The 17,591-nt window shown below is 42.1% G+C and overlaps 1 protein-coding gene across 16 annotated transcripts in view; it reads right to left on the bottom strand.

The window, feature by feature from the left end:
- The window catches only part of ENOX1 (ecto-NOX disulfide-thiol exchanger 1), a 579,959-nt gene that overhangs the window by 428,919 nt on the left and 133,449 nt on the right, over positions 1-17,591 (bottom strand). The gene's annotated exons all lie outside the window — the stretch shown is intronic.

Below are 17,591 nucleotides of genomic sequence, written 5' to 3'. Positions count from 1 at the left end.
TGAGATCATGACCTGAGCTGAAGTCAAGAGTCCAACACTTGAACCAACTGAGCTGCCAAGGCTCCCCAAGAGATTGTAATTTTTAACCTAAGTATTTCTATATTATTTTAGGTATCTATTGCATGCTTCTGTTCATGTACAACTTGTGTATTTTACAGAAAAAAATTTTAAAGTAACACATATTCATTATTAATATTACCTTCTCTTTTTATTAATATCACCTAACCTTTTGGGTAGTCTTTGTGTTTGTTCACTCTTGAACTGGGAGAAAGTTAACCCTACTTGGAGTTGGCCAACAGATAAATACATGTAACTCCAGGTTGGTGATGCCCCTTGGGTGGTACTTTCTGAACCCTCTATGGTTCCTCTGCTCTGGTACAAGTTGCTCTGGACACCTTGGGTATTTAATTAGCATTCATTGCAGACTACCCTAAGTAACTGAGGTGAGATTTTTTTTCACCCTATCATTGCATAGTTCTCTACCCCAAAGCCCCATCAAACAAATAGTACCCAAAAAGCCACAATCCAGGCACTCAATGCTAGATGAGCTCTTTCTGCCTTCACCTACATAGTCTTGACAGTGTGTTAGAGCAGGGAGGGGACTTTACCACCGGGGATGGATTTTACTGTTTCTCTACAGCACCACCGCTAAACAAGGAAGTGTAGTCTACGAAGATAGGAAAAAATTCATGTAGACGAGAAGATGTGTTTCGGTTATTTTGTACATGTCAGAAAGCCATGACCTACAGGAGACAGACCCAATACTGGCCAATGGTTTTTATTCTCAATGCAGCTCCCTCAGCCTTATAATCAGTGGAAATTCCTCTAGGAAACCTGCAAAAGGCTATCAGTCTTTTTTTTCCACTGGTATTTTGTTTTTATATTTTTCTGTGTCACGATGGGTACTTAAATGGAAAGTTGATGGGGGCGCCTGGGTGGCTCAACTGGTTAAATGTCCGACTTCAGCTCAGGTCATGATCTTGTGGTCCATGAGTTTGAGCCCCATGTCGGGCTCTGTGCTGACAGCTCAGAGCCTGGAGCCTGCTTCAGATTCTGTGTCTCCCTCCCTCTCTGCCCCTCCCCCACTCGCCTTCTCGTTGTCTCTCTGTCTCTCAAAAATAAACATTAAAAAATTAAAAAGTAAATAAATAAACGGAAAGTTGGGAGAGGCTACTTCAGGGCCTATCAGCCAGATGATACTATAAACATATTACTTTGTAAATAAAAGTAAAGCCCAAAACACAGAATAACAACCCTAGAGGACAAAAGAGGCCATAAATACAGAAGGTGTATGTATACAAACATAAGCACAAGAGCACTTTTCTGCACTAGGGTGAGTGTATCTGCCACTTACTAATCAAGCTTGGTGGCTCTCTGGGGTATTAATTCTTGCAAGGACCAAATACACATTTATTGCCTGTGGGTACGGAAGAACAGGGGAAGGATTGTGGTAGCTGCTCTCAAGATCAGAAGCAAGGGGAGAAAAAGGAATGAGTGGAAGAATTAAGGGGCACAAAGAGGCTGAAATCTGAGTGGAAATAAAGGTGGACAGTGGGGCATAAATAGGGGATTAATACCTGCAAAGTGGTGAAAACGACAGAATCCAAGAGGGGGTGCAAGAGAAAAAAAAAAAACCTCTATAAATTATCCGTAGGAAATGGAATCTCTCCTGGAAAAGACATTCAGCTTAATTTTTTCCAGACTTAAAACTGGAATTTAGTGCCATCAGAAAATAGTAGGTAAGCATGAAAGCTGAGGCAATTTATCACAGTTATCATTTCCACCGATAAGCGTTTCTTTGTTTGAACAAATGGCCACTATAAAAAAACAAAGTCGCAATTGAATTAACAACCTGGCTTACAGTGATGTCCCCAGTAAGAAAAAAACATAGGAAAAACTGTAATATAAAAAGATGGAATATATGTTTTGTTTTGTTTTGGTCTTTTGACAGAGATAAATGTGCCAGAAGGGTATCTTCCACTTTTTACTTTAAATGTAGAAATACATGTTCTGTTCATATACTTCCTAAAATTTCTACATGTGAGAAGTGGGTGTTTAAAATTATCCAGTATCAGTGAAGTCTGATATATCTCAGGGTTTTGTTTGATCTTGTCAGCTACTCAGAGCAAGATAAGGCAGCAAAGGAGGGAACTTTGCACTAGACTTGCAGTGGGAACCAGTGTGTGTGTGTGTGTGTGTGTATGTGTGTGTGTGTGTGTGTGTATGCGTGTGTCTGTGTGCGTGCTGCCGTAGGCAAAGCCTAATGTTCACTCTGACCTCCATTCGGGGCAAAAAGGAAACTAGGGGGTTCAGGACCCAGGACAGTGGGTAGTCCTTGGAAGCCCCCAGCAATGGTCAGCAGACATTTATCTGTCGATGGGGACGCTAAAAGGCACTGTCACGGGTCTGCACTATGGGCTAGCATAGCCCCAGCACAGCCACCAGGGCAGCCAGTGGAGTTAAGCAGGGGTTCATTCCTATGAAAGGAACCAAATGATTGACTAAGAAGAGAGTTCTGATCCAGAACACACGCAAGCTGCCTGAAATTTAGGAAGTCAGGCACAGATGGTTTGCTGTTACCAAGAGGAATCAGAAGGGTTAATATCTAATGAGCTGACACTGAATCCTGGGAACCGGGAACCATACCCAGGGTCATGCAAGTCAGAGTGACACAGAGCAAACACTATAAAAGTTTCTTTTGTTGATAGTAGCATAACATCACATCCCATTTCAAATGATAGAATCTTCTCAAAGGAGAAATTTTGCATTTAAAGTCTGTGACTGACAACTGCTTCGTGGAATTGTGGAAAGAAGACTACGGAAGAGCAGACAGGCCAGCAGCTCAGGCTACCAGGCTGCTGCAGTCCGTCCAGGCCCCAGTGTAATGCACTGTCTAACTCTGAGCATCATCACTTAACCCTCCAGGACTTCAGTTTTCTCCTCCCAACAGTCTCCATGGCCACCTCAGAAACTCTCATTGAAGCCAATGAATGTTTAGTATGAGGCGCCTATTACAAATATTCTCTTGGTGAAAATTAGCCTACATTGTGACATTCCTACTTACTCAACAAATTGAAAGGAAATAATCACACTCCAAAATGGATGTTCGGAACATTCCAGCTTCCTTCGCTGAAGTCCTTTGAAAAGTAGACTTAGTAACAAGCACACCACAACCCTGCAAGACTAATAATGAAATAAATCGTGTTAATCCTCGCGACGTGCAATTTTCTCTCACTCTTCGGTGCCCCGGTCAGCTGTCCCTGGGACAACAGCTGCTATATCAGGACTGGCTTTGCCCCACAGTTTGGGGCCATCAGTCCTGTCTCCCCTTGGCTGGCCAGGCACAACTATGGTATTGCTGAGCAACTAAACCGTGCTGGCTCTCATATGGGGGCAGAAAGGAGAGAGGTTGGTCTTAGATGCATGCAGAATGTGGGGGTTGTCTGGGTATGACAGATGGGCGCACAAAGCATCCCGTCCCCCTATGAATTGCAGCAATAGGCCCCCACAATAGGTGGCCAGTGCAACCCAATCAGAAAGACTTCTCTGCCAGACCCAAGTTTCCTAGTGTGGGTTTCCCCCAGGTCTCCAGGGAAGACTGCCCTCGGGTCAATGCTACTTGAAATGCAAGGGAAGACCTGACATTCAGGAGCCTCTCCCAGGCCAGCAGTGCCCTGAATGGCTACATGAAGAATTTCCCAGGCCTAACTCAGTCATTATTTCACCACGGTCGTGGCACCAGAGGGGGAAGACTGGAAAGCAAGGGGCGCGAGAGGGGGAACTATTATATGGATCTAATTTTGTGGAGAACAGCATAAGCTGTTGGGAACACTACTTCATAAAGCCCAGTGTACTCATCTCATAGCCCCTCATTGTTCATGGAATCCCAACATCGGCACGACACTCAGACCTTAAATTTATTCAGAACCAACTTCCCAAGAGCTCAAGATATTGCACACAAGTATTCATTTTTATTAATCTACTAAATCCTCACAAAGTTCCTCTCCCTTTGGTTAGAAATGAACAAAAAGCAGGGTTAATCTCTTATGTCTCTTTCAACTGCGGTAGCCCGATTTAAAGAGAACAATCTACCACAGGCGACACAGGAAGTTAAGGAGGATGCTCAGAAATACCGGTCCCTAAAGGAGAAAAAGAAAATCAACAGCACATCCACAAGCCTTTGCCCTGAAGCTCCACTGGCCACAAACATGCAGGAGGGGCCAGCCCCACCCATAGCCCTTCCTAGTCTCAGACACCAAGAAAGCAGGAGGCAGTTTCAGAGCATGTATAGGTTAGGTTCTTCTGACTTTACTGGGCCACATTTGAATTCGAGTTGCCACATTTGAATTTGAGTCATTTAAGAACAGCACTAACGAATACTCACTGAGGGTCTCTGCTTTATCTACATAGATGTCCAAAGACACTCTTGATGTCCTGTTTCTCCCCACTCTTGATAACAGCCTCCCCCTCTATTTACAGCATAATAAGTCTCTCTAATGCTTCCTCAAGAAATAGATCTGAAAATGGCAGGCACATTTCACCTTTGTCCAGCCAGGATCTCACGAGGTTGAGGATGCGGGTGTAGTCTGAAACCCGTCATGACAAAACCATCCTCATCTGGCAAAGGGAAAAACCCCAATCATAATTCTCTGCTGAGAGTCATTAGAGAAAGCCCAAGAAAGAACAGGAAGAAGGGTCAAAGAGCAACTCTTGGATTTACAGAAGTACAGGCCACGAAATCAGAGCCTCCTTGATTCAAGCCATGCACTAACAAGGATATATATGGACTAGGAGATTTTTATCCCCACGGTTTCATTCTACAAAACAGCACTGCATTTGCTCATCTTTCTGGATGGCCACGAAATAATGGTACATCTTGTAAATACAGGTTGGTTACTTCAGAGAGGGGGGTAGGAATTAGTTTTAAACCTGTCACATAGTTTCAAGTTATTTCCCATGAGATTTCATACCAGGCCACAGCACTGGAAGCCATAATTTCCATATTTATTGGAAACAGCGTCTCAGCCAAAGTGGTGCATTGTGTTCTCACAGTGAGACCTCACCCAGGGAAACAGAATTAACTCACACTATCATCTTAAGTGTCTGGGGTCTTTTTTCAGAAAACTGTAATATTTGACCCCCTAATTCAGAGAAGGTTTCTTCAAATCCACCGCCTTTTAGCAAAGACTATAACTGGAGGAACTGATTTCTAACCTAACAAACTTCTTTGCCAACCTAACCAAAGAAGTTTAAATCTGTGTTGTGCAAATGGCTATTTGTTTTGACCCATATGTCTCCCAGCATTATTGCTTAGCTGAATCTAAAAGTTACGTATTTTATGCTCCAAGTTTCACAATCTGTTAAAATATATTTTTATATGAAAAAAATATGCTTTCACATATTTTATATGTGAAAACTACGTGGGGGGGTGGGGGGTATACAGGCCATATACATTCAAACCATTAAAAAAAAACTAAAGAATAAAGAACGCTATGTATTTTATGTGCAACAGATCTGAATATTGGATTTTAAAACCACTGATGGCTAGCATTGCATTATTAACTCATTAAGGCTTCCAGTTCAGAATACAACTATCTACACATTTGGATTTTTCGCTTTATTTAGGAATATTGGTACCTCTTTAGAACTATAGACAGCACAGGGTTGGCATGAAAATCAACACATTCACCACAAAAACTGTCATACACAAACTCTTGCACAAAGGGAAAAGATTTGAGAAATTAGGTAAAATTAGTTACAGAGAACAAACTGGCTATTGTATACAATTGTTAAGAACCCAATATTTTCTTTATTTTTTTTTAAGTTTATTTATTTTATCTTGGGGAGGGAGAGACAGTAGGGTAGAGAGAGAATCCCAAGCGGGCTCAGCATTCTCTGCACGAAGCAGTGCTCGAATCCATGAGCCACGAGATCATGACCTGAGCCGAAATCAAGAGTTGGATGCTAAACCAACTGAGACACCTAGGCGTCCCTATAAGCCAATATTTTCTTAAAAAGAGTTACGTTGAAGATAGATTGGTATTAGTCTTAGATCACCAATACTTGATTCCTTCCTTTCATACTCATTCACTGATCTCTTAATTAAACCAAAAACAAACTGCGTTGATCCAGACAGTCTGAGTTAGGAGCAAGCGTTGACCACTGTGGTTAATAACAGTACCCTCCCATAATATATCCTATGGTAGATTAGGAATCTAATCCAGCATGGTTTTTGTTTTTATGTTTTTTAAAATGCCTTTTACATCTATAAGCGACTTAGAAATTCTTCAATGCTGTTTTGAATAAGGAAAAATTTTTTATTGTTATTTTTGATATAATTATAAAATATATAAACATAAAATTATAACATATTTTGGCAGTCTTGCAAAATTCTTCTTAAAATACTTTCCAAAAATTATTACACTCAAAGCGGCATATATATTCTCTACAAAGAGTATCCATTTTTATCTCTGAATAGTTGAATCCATGCATTATGTTATTCACTACTTAAAAATGTCATATTTCTAAGGAAAATGAATTAAATTTTCAGGTTCATCCTAATCCCATCTACCTCCACAGCTCCTCAATTCCATAATGCATGCTTTTTTCACATTTTAATGTTTTTGGAAATGAGATACATCTTCAAATGATATCTACATTGAGCGTATGTTCTTCTCTAAATTTTAAAAACTGTATTGTGTCTAGCAATCTGTAAACTCCTGTACATGAGAAAATACACGATCTCCCCCATGTTTTTCTACCTCAAGGTTCTGCTAGATGCTTAACATCACAGTACTTCTAACGCAGAGAAATCCCCAGAAGCAGTTTGATGATGGCCTAATACCACCAGTCAACACCCGCCCCCCACCTTTTTCCTTGAAAAAGAGGAAAATGTGGGGCAGTGACAGCCGCTAAAATAAACGGAGAAGTGCAATAATTGCTTCTCCAGCAAGCAGTGGTTACCCTTCCACAAGCAGTGGTCACGTGATTCCGTCCTGGCCAAAGGGGAGAAAGCAAGGGTATAGGCGGTCTAGGAAAGCTTGCGCTTAACATAGAGAAGAAACTTGGCTGGTGTGCCTTCTTTTCCTCCATTCTCACTGTCTTGCCCTTTAAGGATGATGGTACCCAGGCTCAGAGAAGTGAAAAACACTGCCCTAAACCAAGCAGTTGGTAAGTGGCAGGACCAGAGGCAAATCAGCCTCAGGGCAGGAAGCCAATTCCCTAGGAGCCAACTTCTTTGGAATGCTAAAATGTTACTGGAGTAATAGGCACCAAGCAACTCAAATTTCATCAGGCAATCCATGTAACTAGCAAAATATAAAAACAGCACTCTCCAGGGCTCCTGTGTGGCTTAGTTGGTTAAACATCCAACTCCTGCTCTCTGCTCAGGTCATGCTCTCATGGCTCCTGGGATGAGCCCAATATTGTGGGGCTCCTTGCTGTTAGCACAGAGCTTGCTTGGGATTCTCCTTCTATCCCTCTCTCTCTGCCCCTCCCCTGCTCTTTCTCATTATGGATAAATAAATCTTTAAAAAAAAAATCACAGCACTCTCAAGTAGGAAAAACGTTTGTTTCCACCCACTCACCCACCCACCAGAGAAAACTTGCCCCAAATTGTCAGTGTATCTTGGAGTAACCCACCCTCACTGCCTGCTAAAATTCTGAGACAAATCAGCACGAGTGGTGTTCTTTGACTGAAGCAAGTGAGATATTTTATTATCTAAAATGTAAATCATTTAATATGCCTATTACTTATTTGATCTAGAAAACACACACATGCTCAGTCTAAAGTAAAATCAAGAAAAACTAAAACAGAAAACCTTTCACCTTTCAATATTTTTACCTACAGGTCATTGATCCTGCCTGGGCCAGAGAAAATAAACAAATCAGCGAATCTGTTAATATATTGTATTTTTATTACTGAAAATCATTCCCCTGTGCCTCCATTAAATACTGTTGAACAAATATTGAAAGAATAGAGACCTGGTGGGATGTTTGATCAGGAAACCCCAGGTACCTTGGACTTGATCTCAGCAGAACTGGAATTCATATCTCAAGTCTTTCTGCCTCCAGATCTGGCTTTCGGACCTCAGAGATCCTGAGTCCAGAAAGGTGAACCCAGTAACCCCTAAGCTAGTAAGAAACAAGAACTAAATCCAGACCCAGATCATTGTCCAAATTTGTTGAGCACCTGCTGTGAATACAGTGCTATTCCAGAGATGATGTACATAAAGACGTAACATAGTCCCGCCCTCAAGGCCCTTGAGTCCCTGTGACCATTGTGTGATTTAAATCAATTCAATCAAAATTAAAGACACTATCAGTAATAGAACATTTTTTACAAGAAGTCTTAAGGCACAAAAGTGCCTTTTAAGTATCTCAAATTAAAAAGTTGACAAATCCCTAAAATACAAATAATCAAGACAAAAATGACCAGAATTATAATGATCACAATGATAATATTTATTGTTGAGCACTTACTGTGTACTAGGCACTATTTTAAATGATTTTCAATTTTTAATACACAACTAGACCATTTAGATACTATTCTCCTAATTTTACAGATGAGTAAACAAAAAAGATTAGAGAATTACTTACAAACTTGTCCAAATTTACATATGCTAATAATCACTATGCAATTCAGCTTCCAATTTCAAAAGTTCTTGCCTCTACTTATAGTTTTTTTAGAAAAGGATAACAACATGCCTACACACACACAGAGACACACACACACACAGAGTTTTATCTACCTCTATAGGTCTGTTTGCTTTAAATACCTCAAAATTTAATCAATATCAGAAGAAAAGCTAGGAGCTGGAAGCTGAAAGAAATACTACCCATTTAGAATTGGCCATTTGTGGTAAATAAATAAGTCAATAAGGTAAAGAATAGGTAGACTTTAAACAAGAAAGTTTCCAACACATTATGCTTTAATTAATTGTGAACTGAAGGAATTATTGGGGGGGAAGATGGTATTTTTAGAAAAGCAATTAAATCTAGCCTATGGGTGTCACTAACACTAAGGTCATCTCAACAAAAAAGATTTTCAAAGGGATAGAAGCAGATCTTAGGGCAGAAGCACCCAAGAGATGACTACAATAGAATCAAAAGACCAATTTGGCCCCATGTTCAAGGAGAAGAAAGTATCGACCTCATTTCCCCAAGACTCCACTGGGATTGGAGGCCTTTACTTAATTAACTACTCATCCCTGATACCATCTAAAAAATGCTGACCCTGCAGCTTTGTGCAGATAACTTGCTGTAGCCTCAACAACCCTATTTATTGGAATATCCATTTTCCTGTCTAATAGAGCCCAGAGTCTGAACTTCCTCCACTTGAGCTGGCATTCTACGTCTTCATTTATGCTACCACTGCGTTTGTACTAAAAGATGCAGGATATTTGTGTCCATGATCATGCACAGTCCAAGGCAAATAAAAAATATAAGTAGAATATGGACAGGAAGAAATACTCCAATTGCACTGTGTTTCAAAGTAAAACAGTTATAATTATGTAGGGAAAACATACCTTTAAAAATGAACTCAAACCATTTATTTGTAGACAAAGAAAAACTGTTGACCCAAACGGATTTAAATGTGTGCACGTGTCCTGTCTCACCAATGTGCACATGTCCCTGCTCCTGAGGGCAAGGGTTAGATTCAGAAACCCCGTCTCACAGGGGATGCCAAGGCCTGCAGGTGCCTACATTCTGGGGAGAGACGCTGATGATCATGAACAGCTTAGTTTCTACAGAGCCAGCGCAGCTCCCCGCCCAGGGTAGGTGTTTGTTTCATAGGAGTTGGACTAAATAGAAATAGTGTCATCATCCATTTACTTCCATTAATTAACATCCGGTTGAGGCTAGTTTTGATATATCTTGCAAATTGTCCATTTTTCACCTTTAGAACAGCTACCATTTCAAAAGTTTAGGCATATGGTAATATGTAATTAGCCAGAAGTAAATATTTAACCCCATCTCTACTAAGTAAAACCCTTAACATTTTATGCATAACCTGAAGGCACGCTGGCTAAATACAATTCCCCCCACCTGCCTTTCTGCTTTCTATGGTTTCAGTTACTTGTGGTAACTGAAGCAGAAGGTCCTCCCTCTGACGTATCATCAGAAGGTCATTAGTAGCCTAACGCTGCATCACGGTGCGAACGCCACTCACCTCACTTCATCTCATCACGTAGGCATTCACCGTCTCACAGCATCCCAAGAAAAAAAGGGGAGTCTAATATCGTAAAATACTTTGAGAGAAACCATATTCATATACCATGTATTACAGTAGATTGTTGTGATTGTTCTATTTTATTATTGTTGTTAATCTCTTATTGCGCCTCATTCATAAACTCAACACTATCGCAGGTATGTATGAATGGGAAAAACATTATATACGTGTGTAGGATTTGGTACCCTCTGAGGTTTTAGGCATCCACTGGGGTCTTGGAATGTATCCCCTGCAGATGAGGGGGGACCATGGTACACACACACATTTGGCATTAAAGCTGTTGTCATCATAGTGCTTTTTTCTGCACGGTAGCTGTGAGTAATTTACACACTGGGAGGAGGCAGGTGTAATCATTTATCATTTATCTTCCATCATCCCATCTGGTGATACACCAACTTTCCCCTCTCTTTCTCCTTATCGCTTCAGTCTTGGCCGCCTTTATATTCTGAAGGTAGTAGCTGCTTTTAAAACGTAAAGAACTTTACTTAACACTCTCTGCTCATTGAGCTTTCTCATTCCGTCCCCGCTGCAAAGCTCTTAAGTTGTTTGTCAAATCCAAAATATCTCTCCTACTTTTCATGGGAGAGATTGATTAAATTGATAAAAATAGAACCCCAAACTGTCACAGCTCTTGTAGTCATCTTAATTAATTGTAATTAGTTTTTTAAATATTCAGCTCCCGATTTCCCACAAAACTGAGGGCACTGCGCACACGTGAGCTGTCCTTATTTCGTAACACTAGCATGGGTAATAGAAAGGTAACTGTCCATTCTTCCCTGTGGTCTTTCGTACTTTCAAACCTGATTAGTATGTGTGTGGCTGGTAAATAATTGAATTAATTTTATAGTGAGTGACATATTTTGAAATCTGCAAAGCATCTTATTCTGGGAATTTAAGCCAACCCTTGCTTTTCCCTAGGTAGTTCTGTGTATGCCTGCAATAATAAGTTGGAGCAGATTCTTGACTTTCCCATTAGCATCTAGCAACTGATGAGCTTTTGATATCCATGGGATGATTTTTAAAGCATGATTTTAATTCCCCAATGCACCTAGATAACTAGAAAAACAATAGACAGTAAATGAGTACTTTGGAGAAGGAATTTAACTATGAATTTAAAGCTTCACCCAAGCTGAAAGTAATCAAAAAAAAACTTTGTAATGGTCCTGAACTGACTTCCAACATTCCCTTTACATTATTAAAGAAATATATCAGCTTTGAATAACTCATCTCATTTAGGCTGCACAACCAGCCCACAAAGCAGCAGTCACTGTGCACAATTTTCAGATGAGGAAATTGAGGCGCAGGCATTTTACGTAAATTACAGAATTAGGAATTAGCAAGAGCTGGAGTTCAATCCAGATCCAGCTGCATTTAAAGCCATGTTCATAGCACTATGCCAACTCCCAGGCAGAATGTGGGTCCTTGAATTTCCTGACACTTTCAGTAGCATGTGGGTCCTTTTATCAAGTTTAAACCTAAAAATATTCAAAGTTTAATGATCTCCTGGATTATCCAAATCATTGGGGCTCAATTTGTCCCTGACTACATACTAAGTAGGCAATGATAGGCCTACAATTTTTAAGCATGACCATGTATGAAATTGAATACATTTGGGGAATTTAAAAAAATCAAATAAAAAGAAACTTGTACAAATGATAATTCTCCCAATAAGAATTTGCCTAGAAAACTTATCACTAAAATCACAGAAAAAGCATGTGTTACTCTAAGCAAAAATCTTTGCATACATTCCTATCAGTATCATCCACGGTCAAAACATAAAATTCTTACTTTTGTTGCTCCTGTAACCAAAGTTGGTCAAAGAGACAATCAACCATACGCCCTCTGCACACTCCATGTAAACAACTTTTAATCAAAATATCATTTAATTACCAATTCATTAGAAGTCCTGAACTCCATGGCAATTATTTAAGCAACAAGTATGGCTGGATCACTATCCTAAAATATTGAGTAGAACTCACTAAGTGAAAAGAATTAGAAATGGATTCTTTTCTTAAACAAAATTCAGACCATATCCCCTCACTGATACAATACTGTATATTTAAAGACAAATACTTTCCATAGGTCGCTATTAGGAATTCAGCAGATTACGTATTCGTTTCTAATGGGAGGCTTTGCTACACGTCTTATGACAGCTTTTATTCCAGACTATCTTTTCAAGGATGTTTGTGAAGCAAACATCACAAGGAAAAGACGAAAGACGAAGATAGTGTCTCCCTCCAGGACAGGACAGATTTGTTTCCTGACCAGGATAATAAAGGCTGAGCAAGCATGCCAGTAGCTCTTTATAAGATTGGTGATTTCCCAAACTCTGTGTTCCTCGGCTGTGACAGAGACACAGACCCGCTTAGGCCTGCTCTGCACTGTCCCCTTGGGGCTGGGGGACAAAGGAAACCAATGGTAACAGGAAGTTGCACCATGAGGAATAAAATCCTTTGTGTCTGACCTGGGAGTTTCATGTCTTCTGCCAGCAGGTGTAAAACTGTTGCAGCCTAACCTATTAGCTTACAAGCAGGGTAAATCTAAAAGCCTTTGCAACTCTTGACAGTTGTGTATTACTGATTATTTGAATACGTATTTTAAGAGGCTCACTAACTCCAAGGTAAATTTTTGCACCTCCCTCTGAAGTCTGGAACTCACAGCTGTCGTTTGTGCTCAGTTACACCAAACCTACTAAAAAATTCCACTTTCATGCGAGAAATTCTTGGGACCGTCTGGCCACACTGTAGCTACTAACATGAAGGGGGTGGGTGGACACAAGCAGAGAAGGCTTTCCCTTCCGGTGACCACCTTTGGGTCATCAGAGCCATCAGGACTGTGGGTCTGTGCACTAAAGACAAGATACCCTTCTTACTCCCTGATCGATGGCATGCTTTCATCGGGTGACCTGTAAATCCCTGCCATCAATCAGACTCTCTCACAGAGGCCACGGGAAGATGTCCTCTCTTGCCCGCACTCTCTGGTTTGCCCCCCAGGACAACAGAAACCAGACACCATTTGGGGGCACTCAGACATACCTCTTTTCCTCACCTTGTTGCTCAGGCACGTGGACATTAACAACCAATATTTACAGAGTACTTCACAGTAATAATTTGATCTTTCTCTCACTCTAGAGATGTAGGCAAAAAAAAAAAAAAAGACTGTATTTTTTTCTTCACAGAGGCTCAGTGAGTTGACCCAGACCTAGATCTGGTGACCGATAAAGTGGACACACAAACTCGGGGCTTCTTGACTTGCTCCTCTGTACCATTCCGGTCCCCGTACTTCATGAGACCCAGAAGCTCGGCAGATGGTTCAGCAAGCTGCAGAGTAGCCAATATCTCCCTCAGCGGCCCCTCCCGGGGAACGCCTGTGAGCTGCTAGCTTCTGCATCCTCCTGAGCACAGACCCATCTTCACACGTCCCCGCCGCAAGTGGCCATGCCTGACACACAGTGGGGTCTTTCCTGTGTTTCCAAGGCAGAAAACGTGAGGTGCAAATAACAACCGAGCGCGCACGTCTGTGCAACAACTGAGGCTCCGATCCCCAGCACCCACCTTCGGCCTCTCGTGGGCTCCTTCCACCCCTCTTTGATTGGCTCTGTGACAGGCAGGAGAGGACGGTGGCTAGGGAGCAGGCTCGAGAAGCTAGATGGCCCGGAATTTGGAATCCTGGCTCAGTCGCTTATTCGTTGCGTGGTTTTAGACAACTCACTTGACCTATTTGTGCCTTAGTTTCATCATCTGTAAAATGGGGATAACAACAGTACCTCGCTCACAGAATTGTGGTAAGGATTACATAAATGAAGTAAATTACTCCAAACAGGCCTGTACACGATAAATGTTATCTGTCGCCAGCGTTATCTGTTACCACTGTCATCACTACTGCTGCTCTGAGTCCCCTCTGGACACACCTACCCCATTCTGGTTAGCAACCCAGTCTCCGACTGTCAGGCCTGGTTCTACCTGCACGTGAACTTCTCCAGGGTGTCCTTGCCCCACCCGACAAAACAGCAGCCTAGCCTGGCCCACTCTACCACCAGAAACAAAAGTGACAAGGAAAATGTGACAAGCTCCACAAGGATTTGTTGAATGAATAAATGAGTCGGGAACTCTTGGGTTCACAATATATACTCTCAGAGAAAAATGAGACCATCCCTCTGCCTCTTCTGTGAGTGAATCCACGTGGTAGGCAGAACAAGGACACCTCCTCCCTCTGCAAGAGGTCCACATGCCCACAGTTTGTGCCCTGGAACCTGAATATGTTAGTTTGTATGGCAAAGGGGACTTTACAGGGGTGATTCACATGAGGCACGTTGGGATAAGAGGTTTTCCCAGATTGAGCTCAATTTAAGTAAGCTCAATTCAATCATGCGAGTCCTCAGCCCCTATCTGTAGAGAATCGGAGAGATGGCAGGATGACAAAGACTCAACTCCGTGGCTGGCTTTGAGGATGGAAAGGGGTCCCAAACCAAGGAATGTACACGACTTCTAGAAACTGAAAAATGCAAAACAAAACAAAACAAAACAAAACAAAACAAAAACAACAACAACAATTTTTCTCTGGAGCCTCCAGGAAGAAATGCAGCCTTGCTGACCTTGACGTTAGCCCCATCCCCCTTATGTTGGACTTCTGACTTCCAGAATTTTATGATAATAAATCTGCACACTTAAGTCAGTAAATTTATGCTAGCCTGTTAGTACAACAATAAGAAAACTAATATAATCCCTTTGGATTTTTCTATCAGGAAAAGACTGCTAACCAGTTTATGGGCACTATCCTGTGGGATTAAGCAACAGAACAGCCCATATTTACCCCCTAATTCATTTATTGACTCACTAAATGAATTTATGGAGCGCCTCCCATAGGCCAGGCACCGTTCTATGTGCTACAGAAAACAACAGTAAACCCGGGAGTCATGGCTGGCTTCTGTTCTCTTGGAGCTTATGTCCCAGGGGTAAGAGACAGAGACGCTAAACAGGTCAATAAATGAAATAATTTCAAACAGCGATTAGTGCTGTGAAAGAAATAAAATAGGATGATGAGACAGAGAACACAGGAGGCAGAGCTGAGGGGAAAGGAAATCCCAGGCTGGGCAGGAGGAAGGCTAAGAAATGACACTTTAGCTAAAAAAAAAAGAAAAAAGAAAAGAAAAAGAAAAAGTGCAAGAAGCCAGCAAGACAAAGATCCAAGTCAGCTCCTGAGCCAGTAACCTATGGCTGACCCGGCCTTCTCGAGGATACTGTGAGACATGAAACACCCACTTTGAAAAATTGACAGGACTTCTTGCTCCAAGGAAAAGCGCACTGTGCGAATTGCTACACTCATTCTCCTGTCCTCACTCTTCACGAGCATGACTTTTAAGGCTTTATTTTTTAACATATTTTATGAGCAGTGTAAAGGCAGCATTATCCCAGAGTCTCGGGGTATCATTCTCCAGGAGGGTACTCGGTGCTCTCCTTACGTGAATCCGGATGTGGTTAGACTCCTGGCGACGGCTGTTTTGTGATGGATTTCCCTGGGGCTGGTGGCTGTCTGTGTCAGGGACTCTGGCCCCAGGACTTCATCCATCGCCCAGGTTGGGTCCGAGATGGAGAGCCACCGCCGGCCAGAGCACAGCTGGCTCCCCTGCACGCCTCATTATGACAAAATATCAAAGTATGTAGGTGGTGGGTAAATGTATAAAATTCTCTCTCCTGTCCTATCATGGAGGAATGATGGCTTTTGATGCCTAAAACATACATACACAGAACAAGTCCTTCAATGTGTCTATTACACAATGCCTTGCTCTGGCATCTATCATAAACCAGTGAAAACAGCTCCAATTTTGGTTGAGGTTGTCAGAGTGTCATTAATTATTTCTCGCAATTGTTCCTTTCGTGGGTTCTTTAGGAAGGTCAAACCAGAATGGCCAAGTAATCTGTCTCAACCCAGAGTCCCCGGGCATGCATAAACAACTCAGAGTGGTGCAGACTACTTCAGACACCCCCGCTACAAGCTTCTCCCACGTTTACCTTTCCCACTGAGAAGACAGCAAAGCTGAGGTACGCCAAATGATTCCAGTTCCAGAGGTATTCCAACCATTTCGGTTGTTTCATAGGTTAATGAACGTGCAAAGTGACTTAATATTGAGTGAGAAGGCTTTTGTATCATGGGAGTGGGGTGCAGAGAGATACCTCATAGTGATAATTCACTGACCCGGAGAATGGTGCCCAGGTTTTAGGACCAGAATCTCTCGGTTTGATTTCCAGCTCCATCATATAATAAACATATGACCTTGAACGGGACACATCTCTGACCAAGCAGCAGTGCTTTCTTCTCTATAGACTGAGGTCAAAAGCGACACCCTTCTTGTCTGCTTCAGAGGGTTCTCATGATTACAAAATGAGACATGCCTTGTGAATTACAGAACATAAGTAGAAACCAAAGTCCCCCAGGGGCCTCCTTGCTGATGGCGCTATAAATATGTGGACTTAAGCCTAAGTTTCAGTTCTCTACGCTCCACCTAGGGTTCCTCTCCTCAGTTACTCCCTCTGGGATGTGCTGGTGGCGGTGGGAGCGGATGTCTACCGCACAAACAGACCTAAGGCCTGCCGTTCGAACAGCCCTCTTCTTCTCCTTCCCTTTTCCTCTGCTCCACTGACCTGTCACTTTGCCATCCACATGTCACAACTGACACTACAGACAACATTCTCTGGACAGATAACTTCCTCTAGAACACCAGCCTCAAGGTCCAGCCATCAAGGAAACCAATTCCACTCTTGGGCCTTGCTATTTCAAAAAAGAGCCATTTTGCCAATCAGTTCCTTGAAGGGGTCAGCAAGCTTCACCTGCAAAGGGCCAGATAATAAATACTTTAGCCTTCAAAGGCCTAAATATTGTCCTTGTAGCACATTATCTTTTGCTTTCTTCACAGTGTTTTAAAAATTTGAAAACAAGTCTTAGCCCTCAGGCCTTACAAAAAAACAGGCCACAGCCTGGATTTGTCCCAAGGAGTAGAGTTTCCCAACCCCCACTTTATGCCACAGCCTTCACTGGTGCCCTAACATACTTGCTTTTGTATGTGTGAGGAGGGGCCTGGTCTTGGTAAGGGGGGTTGAGTGGAAGGTAGTTAGGTCACAGAAGGTTCCTGGAACTACTGCTCCCTCAAACATCCAGACCCTGTCGCTCAGTCTGCTCTACTCTGGCAGATTTCTTCACTCATGGCTTTCTCTCGGAGACCCCGTCACTTCCCTCGACCCAGCCTCTTCGGAGGAATCCTAAGCCACCGCAGAGATTAGTACATGCCTGAACTCCCAAAGCAAGCGAGCCAGGCCCAAGTTCTTACACTCAGGGCTCCTGCTGTCAATGTAAATCAAGCACA

This window comes from Felis catus, chromosome A1 (genome assembly GCF_018350175.1).
Source record: "Felis catus isolate Fca126 chromosome A1, F.catus_Fca126_mat1.0, whole genome shotgun sequence".
Classification (NCBI taxonomy): Eukaryota; Metazoa; Chordata; class Mammalia; order Carnivora; family Felidae; genus Felis; species Felis catus.
This window is presented reverse-complemented; position numbering and strand designations above follow the sequence as displayed.